Here is a 13,355-nt window from a genome sequence, read left to right on the forward strand (position 1 = left end):
AGTGGACTTGGAGCGAGGGTCAACAACACTCCGAGGTCGATGGGGAACGAATGGACAGAACCATGAGCTCCAACGTGCACATTAAGCTGCTTCATTAAAATGGGGCTTTTTTCTTTTTATTTTCTTTATTAACCATATAGTCAGATTAAGATTTATAAAGTTCAATCATTTAATTGCATACGATGTACTGTCTGATATTTTGCGGTATGGATTTGTAACCAGGCAACATATCATGCAGCATCCACACAAACAAGATTTCTCAGTTTGCCTGAGCCAGGGGCTGTCTTCCCCTAGACAAACACATGCTGGCTGAACCTGGGGGTTACAGTTGGATTATACATCACAGTCAAATTTAACAAGGTTTGCAACTGTAAGTATTACTATTTTGCTCTAATATTTATTTCTTTAAATCCAAAACCTATTTTGCCGTAGCAGGAAGATCAAGGGTTGATAGGAAATGTCTTATCCAAGCCAAGTACTTTTCCAATTTCATGTGCTATTTATAAAGAAAACACAACTTGTGTCATTTATGAAAATAACAAAAAAATGACGCTTTACTCAAATTAATATGTCCTATTCATTACCTGTGTTATTGTCAATACCTTCAAATTCTTAGTTCCTAACTTACTGAACTAGTGAAAAGTATAAATCAGTATAATTTATTCTTTTCATTCAAAAAAAATGGACAATTTATAAGCTCTTTTAAGTACATTATAGAATTTGTTAATTGCAATAAATTGCATTCCAGTTAATTGGGCTATTGGTTAATCAGGGCAGTGCTTATTTGGGACAACACCTGTAGAACAAAAAATAATTAAAAGAACAGCCAGGATTCTCTCGCTATTTATTTGGGACATTATGCCACTTAATTGGGACAGGTGACTATTGCCAAACAGTTTCTAACTAGCGCCTGTCAAGTGCACTTATGTGGCTTAGAGTAATCAAGTTTTTTTTAAAATAGCAACACACATCAAAGTTGCTGGTGAACGCAGCAGGTCAGGCAGCATCTCTAGGAAGAGATGCAGTCGACGTTTCAGGCCGAGACACTTCGTCAGGACTAACTGAAGGAAGAGTGAGTAAGGGATTTGAAAGTTGGAGGGGGAGCGGGAGATCCAAAATGATAGGAGAAGACAGGAGGGGGAGGGATGGAGCCAAGAGCCGGACAGGTGATAGGCAAAAGGGATACAAGAGGATCATGGGACAGGAGGTCCAGGAAGAAAGACAAGGTGGGGGGGACCCAGGGGATGAGCAAGGGGTATATTCAGAGGGGCAGAGGGAGAAAAAGGAGAGAGAGAGAAAGAATGTGTGTATAAAAATAAGTAACAGATGGGGTACGAGGGGGAGGTGGGGCATTAGCGGAAGTTAGAGAAGTCGATGCTCATGCCATCAGGTTGGAGGCTACCCAGACAGAAAATAAGGTGTTGTTCCTCCAACCTGAGTGTGGCTTCATCTTTACAGTAGAGGAGGCCGTGGATAGACATGTCAGAATGGGAATGGGATGTGGAATTAAAATGTGTGGTCACTGGGAGATCCTGCTTTCTCTGGCGGACAGAGCGCAGGTGTTCAGCAAAGCGGTCTCCCAGTCTGCGTTGGGTCTCGCCAATATATAAAAGGCCACATCGGGAGCACCGAAAGCAGTACATCACCCCAGCCGACTCACAGGTGAAGTGTTGCCTCACCTGGAAGGACTGTTTAGGGCCCTGAATGGCGGTAAGGGAGGAAGTGTAAGGGCACGTATAGCACTTGTTCCGCTTACACGGATAAGTGCCAGGAGGGAGATCAGTGGGGAGGGATGGGGGGGGGGGGGAGACGAATGGACAAGGGAGTCGTGTAGGGAGCAATCCCTGCGGAATGCGGGGGGGGTGGGAGGGAGGGAAAGATGTGCTTAGTGGTGGGATCCCGTTGGTGGTGGCGGAAGTTACGGAGAATAATATGTTGGACCCAGAGGCTGGTGGGGTGGTAAGGTGAGGACCAGGGAACCCTATTCCTAGTGGGGTGGCAGGAGGATGGAGTGAAAGCAGATGTACGTGAAATGAGGAGATGCGTTTAAGAGCAGAGTTGATAGTGGAGGAAGGGAAGCCCCTTTCTTTAAAAAAGGAAGGCATCTCCCTCGTCCTAGAATGAAAAGCCTCATCCTGAGAGCAGATGCGGCGGAGACAGAGAAATTGCGAGAAAGGGATGGCGTTTTTGCAAGAGACAGGGTGAGAAGAGGAATAGTCCAGATAGCTGTGAGAGTCAGTAGGCTTATAGTAGACATCAGTGGATAAGCTGTCTCCAGACACAGAGACAGAAAGATCTAGAAAGGGGAAGGAGGTGTCGGAAATGGACCAGGTAAACTGGAGGTCAGGGTGAAAGTTGGAGGCAAAGTTAATAAAGTCAACGAGCTCTGCATGCGTGCAGGAAGCAGCGCCAATGCAGTCGTCGATGTAGCGAAGGAAAAGTGGGGGACAGATACCAGAATAGGCACGGAACATAGATTGTTCCACAAAGCCAACAAAAAGGCAGGCATAGCTAGGACCCATACGGGTGCCCATAGCTACACCTTTAGTTTGGAGGAAGTGGGAGGATTTTTAAAATAGCATTAGTTGTGTGTGTTTGTGTTCAAATAGCCAATGAAAAAGATGATCTGAAGGATGCAATTGTCAAACTTATTGTTTGAAGTCAGTCCATTATCTGCACGAGGTGTTTGTGCTGATTTTGTTCATTTACAGTCAGTGAAAAGAACACGGCAGCATACACTGGATAAATTCTTCCATTGATAACTATTAGGAACTGATACATAGTTTTATTGTACCATAATAGTGTCTAACTATTGGTAGTGTTCTAATTTATTCTGTCTTTCACTTAAATACATAATTTGTTATTCGGTTAAACAGTAGTCTGTTTTTTTTTTAACCTTCTCAATTATTTCCATGAAACTTCAGCTAATTGGGTCAGCTGCTTAATTGGACCAAAATGTACTGGTCCCGATGTGTCCCAATTGACCAGGTTACAATAATATGCTCATAAATTCTACACAATATACTGCAAGTTTTAAAGTAACCTAATTAATGCACTATTATCCTGTATATAAAGTGCACATCTCCAATTTCCAACAACTACTGGAAAGAGGAGGTGCTGGATCTAAAAACATTAGGGTAGCTAAATCCCCAGGACCAACTGGGAAATACTCCAGATGACTATGGGAAATGAGGGAAAAGGCTACTACACCTCTGGCAGTGATCATTGCATCCTCACTGGACACAGGAGTGGTACCAGATAATTGGAGGGTGGCAAATGTTATTCCATTGTTCAAGAAAGGACATAGGGATAAACTTGGGAATTAGACTTGTGGATTTAACTTCAGATGTGAGCAAATTATTGGAAAGATTTTGAGAGACAGGATTTATGGCAAAGCGTAGTCTGATCAAGGAAAGTCAGCATTATAAAATCCTCGTTAGTCCATTCTTGGAATAATGTGTTCAGTTCTTATCATCACATTATAGGAAGGTTGCAGAGAGACTTCCAGGACACTGCCTGGATTTGGTACCTTAGGTACCAAAAAGCTTTTCTCTTTGGAATGAAGGAAGATGAGAGGCGACTTGATAGAAGCGTACAAGATGATAAGAGGCATGGACCGAGTAGATAGTCAGACTTCTTCACAGGGCAAAAATGTGTAATACCAGGTGACATAAGGAAGAAAGTCATTGGAAGAAAGTATAGGAGGGATATCAGAAATAATATTTTCTACACCGAGAGTGGTAGGGACGTTTAAGAAACTCTTAGATAAGCATATAGATCAAAAATAAATTGAGAGTTCTGTGGGAGGGAAGGGTTAGATTTATCTTCAAGTAGATTAAAAGGTCGCCACAACAACATGGGCTTGTACTGTGCTATAGTTCTCTATGTTCTACCACATAACTTTGCTTCACTGGTACTGAAAACGTTAACAGAATTCAGAGTCATTGCTGACTGAAGAATTGTTCTTGCTCTGACTGACAAACAACATAACACAATGGTAATTGTATATATATTCCAATGTAGTTGACACCTTCACAATTTCAACTCACAATATTGTTATGCACAAACATATCTATGAATGATTGCTAATAAAGCAGATCTGCTCCACTGTTTCTACATAACAGAGGAATATGATCTACTTTTAATCCCACTTTGTCTTCATTCAATTCAGGTTGAACAATGCAGTGGGAAAACAAAGACTGAATCAAATTCAATAATAATTCTTGGAAGATTGGGTTGTCATTTTCGGTGTTTTGTCTTTACAATTTTATCTGGCTAGTTTTATAACTAAAAATATAGAAAAAATAATTATATACAAAAAATTTTTTGCTTCATTGCAGGTAGAAGGATCAAGTCACAGAGATATGCAAGCCACATTAGCAATTACAATGGAATTCAAATGTAGGGCTTGGCTTATAGAACAGCTTAGTTCAGCTAGTTAGTTGGCAATCATTCCAATCCTCTCAACAATAGAGAATTAGAGGATTAAACAAGTAGAACATCAGACTGACTTTTTCAGCATTCAGAACAGTTAGGACACATACCGCATTCCATCTGTAAAATTTTCATTAGGTTAACTGAGCAAATTTATTTTTGTTTGATTCAGCTTTTTTCACAACTAAGGAAACGTTAACTCTTGATTGTCTCTCCACAGATACAGCCTGACTGGTGAGCATTTCCAGCATGTTCCATTTCACATTTCTAAATTCTGCAGTATTTTGTATTTTCATGATCTTTTTGATTACAGCTTCAGGCCCAGTTTAATTACTCCCAGCAGATAAGAAAGAGTTACAAAACTTCCTTTTATGAAAGCGAACATTTTCACACTAAAGAACTAATTTCTAAATAATTTCTATACTCCATTCTTCAAAAATTGAAAACTACCCATTTTCAAAATACAGAATACATTTCCTCAACACAATATTATTCTAAAGAAATGATGCAGTCTTATGCATAGCGCACTTGATATTGTACAAAGAGAAAGCACTTTCCCTTTAACAGGAAAATGCTAGTAACATTGCAGAAACACCACTATTGAAGGCACTTTCAAGTCACAATCACAAAATGCTGGAGGAACCCAAAGAATCAGGCAGCATCTATGGAAATTAATAAACAGTCAACGTTTCAAGCCGAGACAAAGCCTGGCCTGCTGAGTTCCTCCAGCATTTTGTCTGTGTTGCTCTGGATTTCCAGATTCTGCAGAAACTCCTGTTTATTGTCACAATTAGTCATATTTTGCAAATATAATGTTATTACTTTAAGGTAACTTGGTCACAGAACTATATACTACAGATATATCATCAGCACAGGAACTGGGAATGGTTCAAATGGAAGGCCTGCATCCATCTTTTCAGAGCAACAACGAGCAGAGAGTTATCATAATTGTAAGACAAGACAAAGGAGAAGTCAGCCATTCGGCCCATCGAGTCTGCTCCACCATTTTTATCATGAGCTGATCCATTCTCCCATTTAGTCCCACTCCCCCGCCTTCTCACCTTAACCTTTGATGCCCTGGCTACTCAGATACCTATCAATCTCTGCCTTAAATACACCCAATGACTTGGCCTCCACTGCTGCAAATGGCAACAAATTCCATAGATTCACCACCCTCTGACTAAAAAAATTTCTTCGCATTTCTGTTCTGAATGGGCGCCCTTCAATCCTTAAGTCATGCCCTCTCGTACTAGACTTCCCCATCACAGGAAACAACTTTGCCACATCCACTCTGGCCATGCCTTTCAACATTCAAAATGTTTCTATGAGGTCTCCCCTCATTCTTCTAAACTCCAAGGAATACAGTCCAAGAGCAGACAAATGTTCCTCATATATTAACCCTCTCATTCCCGGAATCATTCTAGTGAATCTTCTCTGTACCCTCTCCAACAGCAACACATCCTTTCTTAAATAAGGAGACCAAAACTACCCACAGTACTCCAAGTGAGGCCTCACCAGCACCTTATAGAGCCTCAACATCACATCTCTGCTCCTATACTCTATTCCTCTAGAAATGAATGCCAACATTGTATTCGCCTTCTTCACTACCGACTCAACCTGGAGGTTAACCTTAAGGGTATCCTGTACAAGGACTCTCAAGTCCCGTTGCATCTCAGAACTTTGAATTCTTTCCCTATTTAAATAATAGTCTGCCCGTTTACTTCTTCTGCCAAAGTGCATAACCATACACTTTCCAACATTGTATTTCATATGCTGTCCAAGTTGCATGCCATCTTGGACAATGTCTCCCATCCACTACATAATGTACTGGTCGGGCACAGGAGTACATTCAGCCAGAGACTCATTCCACCGAGATGCAACACAGAGTGTCATAGGAAGTCATTCCTGCCTGTGGCCATCAAACTTTACAACTCCTCCCTTGGAGGGTCAGACACCCCGAGCCAATAGGCTGGTCCTGGACTTATTTCCTGGCATAATTTACATATTACTATTTATGTTTTAATTACTATTATTTATGGTGCAACTGTAACAAAAACCAATTTCCCCCAGGATCAATAAAGTATGACTATGACCATGACTATTTGCCACTTCTTTGCCCATTCTTCCAATCTATCCAAGTCTCTCTGCAGACTCTCCGTTTCCTCAGCACTACTGGCCCCTCCACCTATCTTCGTATTGTCAGCAAACTGAGCCACAAAGCCATCTATTCCATAATCCAAATCGTTGATGTACAATGTGAAAAGAAGCAGCCCCAACACAGACCCCTGTGGAACACCACTGGTAACCGGCAGCCAACCAGAATAGGATCCCTTTATTCCCACTCTGTTTCCTGCCAATCAGCCAACACTCTATCCATGTATGTAACTTTCCCATAATTCCATGAGCTCTCATCTTGTTAAGTAGCCTCATGTGTGGCACCTTGTCAAAGGCCTTCTGAAAATTCAAATATACAACATCCACTGCATCTCCCTTGCCTAGCCTACTAGTAATTTCCTCAAAAAATTGTAATAGGTTTGTCAGGCAGGATTTTCCTTTAAGGAATCCATGCTGAGTTCTGCCTATCTTGTCATATGCCTCCAGGTACTCTGTAACCCCATCCTTGACAATCGACTCCAATAACTTCCCAACCACCGCTGTCAAGCTAACAGGTCTATAATTTCCTTTTTGCTTCCTTGCCCCCTTCTTAAATAGCAGTGACATTTGCAATCTTCCAGTCCTCCAGAACCATGCCAGAATCTATCAACTTTTGAAAGATCATCGTTAATGCCTCCGCAATCTCCACAGCTACTTCCTTCAGAACATGCAGGTGCATTCCATCTGGTCCGGGAGATTTATCTACCTTTAGACTATTCAGCTTCCTGAGTACCTTCTCTGTCATAATTGTGACTGTGCACACTTCTCTTCCCTGCCACCCTTGAGTGTCCGGTATACTGCTGATATCTTCCTCAGTGAAGATTGATGCAAAATACTCAATCAGTTCCTCCACCATCTCCTTATCTTCCATTACAATTTCTCCAGCATCATTTTCTATCAGTCCTATATCTACTCTCACCTGTCTTTTACTCTTTATATACTTGAAAAAGCTTTTAATATCCTCTTTGATAATTATTTGCTAGCTTCCTTTCATAGTTAATCTTTTCCCTCTTAATGATCTTCTTAGTTTCCTTTTGTAAGGTTTTAAAAACTTCCCAATTCTCTGTCTTCCCACTAATCTTTGCTTCTTTGTATGCCCTCTCCTTTGCTTTAACTTTGGCTTTGACTTCTCTTGTCAACCACTGTTGCATCCTTTTCCATTCGAAAAATTTCTTTTATGCCAGCATTATCCACATCTCAAATACAACTAAAACAAAATAAACATTTTGACAATAACAGTAATGTTCCATAGATACATGATTATAAATGAGCTAAGGGTTTAACAAGTGTTTTTCTTCCTATCTTACAATTAGATGTAAGACACTGCATAAAACACGAAGGTGAAATTCCTTTCTTTTTTTTCGATCCTGGGAATCATATCCTATATGAAATGGACAACACATACAAAATGCTGGAGAAACTCAACAAGTCAGGCAGCATCTATGGAGGTGAATGAACAGTTGACATTTTGGAAAGGAAATAGGCAGCCAGTGCAGAGTACCTCTGTGGCTGTCCCCTCAATAATAAATATACCATTTTGGATGCTGGTTGAGGGAGACAAACTACCAGAAAGGAGCCGCAACAACTTGGTCTCTGGAACTGAGCATACGTTGTGGCTCAGAAGGAACGGGAGAGCAGTAGTGATAGGAGATTCCATAGCAGACAGGGGATTCTGTGGATGTGGAAGAGACACACAGGTAGTATATTGCTTCCCAGGTGCCAGTGGCAGGGATACTGAAATCAAATCCATGGTATTCTAAAGAGAGAGTAGGAACAGCTAGAAGTCTGGATACATATTGGCACCAATTGACATACTGTAGGTAGGAAAAGGGAGAGGTCCTCAAGGCAGAATTTAGGGAATTAGGTAGAAAGCTGAAAAGTGGGACCTCAAGGGTAGTAATCTTTGGATTGTTGCCTATGCCATGTGCCAGTAAGGTTAAGAATAGGATGATTTGCAGATGAATGCGTGGCTGAAGAACTGGTGCAGGAGGAAGGGTTTCAGATTTCTGGATCATTGGGATCTCTTCTGGATAACGCATGACTGGTACAAAAGGAACGAGTTATACCTGAACTCAAGGGGGACTAATATTCTTGTGGACAAGTTTGCTGGAGCTGTTGGGGTGGGTTTAAATTGATCTGGCAGGGGTATGGGAGTGATAAGGCTGAGGGTGGGGCACTGTAAGCACATACAGTGTGTAGTGAGACTGTCAAGAAGGACAAGCAGATGATAGGGCAAAATTGCAGTCAGTGGAATGAGTTGCAGTTTTAATTCAGTGACAAGATCAAAACGGGTGACAAATGCAGGACTGAAAGTGTTATATTTCCATTCATGCAGTATACCGAATAGGTAGATGATTTTGTAGCACAGTTATTGATTTTGTTGGAGCTGGCCACGGTTGACTGGAAGAGGTTACTAGCAGGGATGACAGCAGAACAGTAATGGCTGGAGTTTCTGGAAACAATTCAGAAGGCAAAGAAGAAGCAATATTCTAAAGGCATGATGACATAATAGTGGCTGACAAGGAAAGTCAGAGACAACATAAAAGCAAAAGAGAGAGCATATAATAGAGGCAAAAATTAGTGAGAAGTTAGGGGATTGGGAAGTTTTTAAAAAGACAACAGAAGGCAACTGAAAAACCCATGAGGGAAAAGACGAAATAGGAACGTAAGCTAGCCAATAATATCAAAGAGGATACCAACATTTTTTTCAGATATATAAAGATTAAAAGAGTAGATATAAAGATTAAAAGAGTAGATATCAAAACTGCTGGAAAAGGACACTAAACAGATAGTAATGGGGGACAAGGAAATAGCTGATGAATGAAAAAGTACATTGCATCAGTCTTCACTTTGATAGACACTAGCAGTATGCCAGAAGTTCAAGGGGCAGAAGTGAGTGCAGTTGCTATTACTAAAGTGAAGGTGTTTGGGAAGCTGAAAGACCTGAAGGTAGATAAGTCACCTGGACCAGATGGACTACATCCAGCAGTCAGAAGGAGTTGGCTGAAGAGATTCTCTTTCAAGAATCAATAGATTCTGCCATGGTGCCAGAGGACTGGAAAATTGCAAATGTCACTCCAGTCTTAAAGAAAATTATAGGTCAGTTAGCCTGACCTCAGTAGTTGGGAAGATGTTGGAGTCAATTGTTAAGGATAAGGTCTCAAGGTACTTGGAGGCACAAGACAAAATAGTCCAAAGTCAGCATGGTTTCCTTAAGGGAAAGTCTGTTGGAATTCTTTGAGGAAATAACACACATGATAAATAAGGGACCGAAATAAATAAATTAGTGGATGTTCTATACTTGGATTTTCAGAATGCCTTTGACAAGGTACCACACATGGAGCTGCATAACAAGGTAAGAACCAATGGTATTGCAAGAAAGATACTAACATGGAGAGAGTATTGGCTGACTGGCAGGAGGAAAAGAGTGTGAATAAAGTGAGTCTCTTCTGCTAAGAACTGGTAACTAATGGTGTCTGCAGGGGTTGGTGCTGGGACCGCTTCTTTTTATGTTATATGTCAATTATTTGGATGACAGAATTAATGGCTTTGTGGCCAAGTTTACAGACGATACGAAGATAGGTGGAGGGACAGGTAGTGTTGAGGAAGCAGGGAGGCTACAGAAAGGCTTAGACCGATTAAGAGACTGGACAAAGAAGTGACAGTTGGAACATTGGCAGGAAGCGTATGATCATGCACTTTAGTATATGGAATAAAAGCATAGGCCATTTTCTAAATGGGGAGAAAATTCTAAATTCCAAGGTACAAACAGACTTGGGGGTCCTCACGGTGGATTCCCTAAAAGTTCATTCGCAGGTTAAATCAGTGACGACGTGGGCATCAATGAAGGTAAATTCAATGTTAGCATTCATTTCAAGAGATTTAGAATATAAAAGCAAGGATTTAATACTGAGGCTTTATAAGGCACTGATGAGGCCTTACTTGGGAATATTGTGAGCAGTTTTGGGCCCCTTATCTAAGAAAGGATGTTCTGACATTGGAGGGGGAGGTTCAAAGAATGATGCTGGGAATGAAAAGGTTATTGTATTTGACAGCTGTGGGCCAATACATGCTGGAATTTTGAAGAATGAGGGGTGTATCTCGTTGAGCCCTATCGAATGTTAAAAGGCCTATATAGAGTGGACGAGTAGAGGATGTTTCCCCATAGTGGGAGAATCCAGGACCAGGGAGCACAACCTCAGAATAGAGGGACATTCATTTAGATAAGAAATGAGATTTTTTTTTTGCCAGAGGATGCTGAATCTGTGGAATTCACTGCCACATGTAGCTGTGGAGCCAGGTTATTGGGTGTATTTAAAGTGGAAGTTGATAGGTTCTTGATTGGTGAAGGTATAAAAGGTTACAGGGAGAAGGCAGAAGGATAGGGTTGAGAGGGAAGATGGATCAGGCATGTTGAAATGGCAGAGCAGACTCAATGGGCTGAATGGCCTAATATTGCTCTTACTTCTTATAGTGTTACGATGAGGGATCTTGGCCCAAAACATTGACTGTTCCTTCCACTCCATAGGTGCTTCCTGACTTGTTGAATTCCTCCACAACTTTGTGTGCTGTTCATGAGTTTCAGCAACTGCAGAATCTTTTGCATGTACATACAATGGGCTGCCCGAACTCTGCACTGTGCTCCTTGGGCCAATAACTATTTTACATACATTTCCCCCCCCCATTGTATTTGTTACTTGTAAAACAAAAAATGTTGTTATATCTTCAGAGACTTACATTATTTTGTATTTGACTTTTCCCTTCACCTTGTACATCTTTCCATTGAATATCTACTTTAAAATTATTTATCCTGCAACTTAACACTTTCTCATGATCAAAAATCACACTAATAACTTTTTTCTATAGGAGCAATTTTGCTGAAATCAAGTTGATGAAACACTTGTCACTAACCCACCTGTGTCTTCTCCATTTCCCACACATCTGCCTTCATCCCATCCACTCACCATTAAAAAAAAAGGGATAGAGCTTCCCTTATCCTTACCTACCACCCCACCAGCCTCCATATCCAGCACATCATTCTCTGCAACGTCCATAATCTCCATAAGATCCTACCTCTAGGCACATCTTCACCTCCTCCCCCAACCCCACTTTCCATAGGGACCACACTTTTAGGGACTCCCTTGTCCATTCGTCCCTCCTTACTGATCTCCCTCCTGGCACTTATCCCTACAAATATGACAAGTGCTACAACTGCCCCTACACCTCTTCCCTCACTACCATTCAGGACCCCAAAATGTCCTTCCAGGCGAGATGAATTTCACCTGTTAGTCTGTTGGGATTATCTATTCTTTCCAGTGTTCCCAGTAAAGCCTCCTCCACATCAGTAAGACCTGAAGCAAATTGGAATCCACTTTGTCGATCACCTTCACTCTGTCCTCAGCAAAAGCCAGGATTTCCCAGTGACCACCCATTTCAATCTGACTTCCCTTTTCCTGGCCCTGTCTGTCAATGGTCACCTCTACCGCCACAATGAGGCCAAACTCATGCTGGAGGGGCAACACCTCATATCCTGACTGGGTAGCATTCAACCTGATAGTGTGAACTTTGATTTCTCTAACTTCCTGCCAGATAATACTCCTCTGGCACCGTTTATGATGTTGAAGACACAAGCTACTTGTCATGGATGAAGAAACTGGCTTAGAAGAATTTGGATCAACAGAAGACTACAGAGTCAAGTGCATTGAACACTGCCAATTGTACAAAAGACTACCAGACACAATCCTTTGGCAGGATATACATTAAATATTTATTATTCACTTTTGATTTTGCCCAGGGCAAAACAAAACAGGAATGTATAAACATGTGAAAGTCTTCAGGTGCTGGAAATCCAAAGCAGCACACAAAATACTGGAGGAACTCAGCAGGCCAGACAGCATCTATGGAAATGAATAAACAGTTGACATGTCAGGCCGAGACCCTTCTTCAGGACTGAGAAGGAAGGGGGAAAAAACCAGAATAAAAAGTTTAGGGGTGGGAAGGAGGTTAGCTGGAAGGTGATAGTGAAGCCAGGTGGGTGGGAAAAGTCAAGGGTTGGAGAAGAAGGAATCTGATGAGAGAATAGTGGACCACAGGAGAAAGAGAAGGAGGAGGGGGATGTAATAGGCAGGTGAGAAGAGGTAAAAGCTCAGAGTAGGGCATAAGGGGAGGGGGAAGATGTTGAAAGCTACCCAGATGGAATATAAGGTGTTGCTCCTCCACCCCAAGGGTGGCCTCATCTTGGCACAAGAAGTGGCCATGGACCAACACATCAGAATGGGAATAGGAATTAAACTGTTTGGCTACCAGGAAATCTTGCTTGTGGCAGATGGTGCAGAGGTGCTCCACGAAGCAGTCCCTTAGTTTACAAAAGGTCTCACCTCAGGTGGACCGTACACAATAGACAACCCCAACAGATTCGCAGGTGAAATGTTGCCTCACCTGGAAGGATTGCCTGGAGCCCTGAATGGAGGTGAGGGAGGAGGTGTATGGGCAGGCGTAATTTTCAGGCTGCTTGCAGGGATAAATGCCAGGAGGGAGAGGTAAAAATATGTTTAGTGGTAGGATCCCTTTGGAGATGGCGGAAGTTACGGAGGATAATATGTTGGATGCGGAGGCTCACAAACATGAGAAAATCTGCAGATGCTGGAAATCCAAAGCAACACACACACAAAATGCTGGAGGAATCCAATAAGCCAGGCAGCATCTATGGAACAGAGTGAAAGTCAATGTTTTGGGTCGAGACCCTTCATTTGTCCTGATGAAGGGTC

This window comes from Mobula birostris, chromosome 15, assembly GCF_030028105.1.
Source record: "Mobula birostris isolate sMobBir1 chromosome 15, sMobBir1.hap1, whole genome shotgun sequence".
Classification (NCBI taxonomy): Eukaryota; Metazoa; Chordata; class Chondrichthyes; order Myliobatiformes; family Myliobatidae; genus Mobula; species Mobula birostris.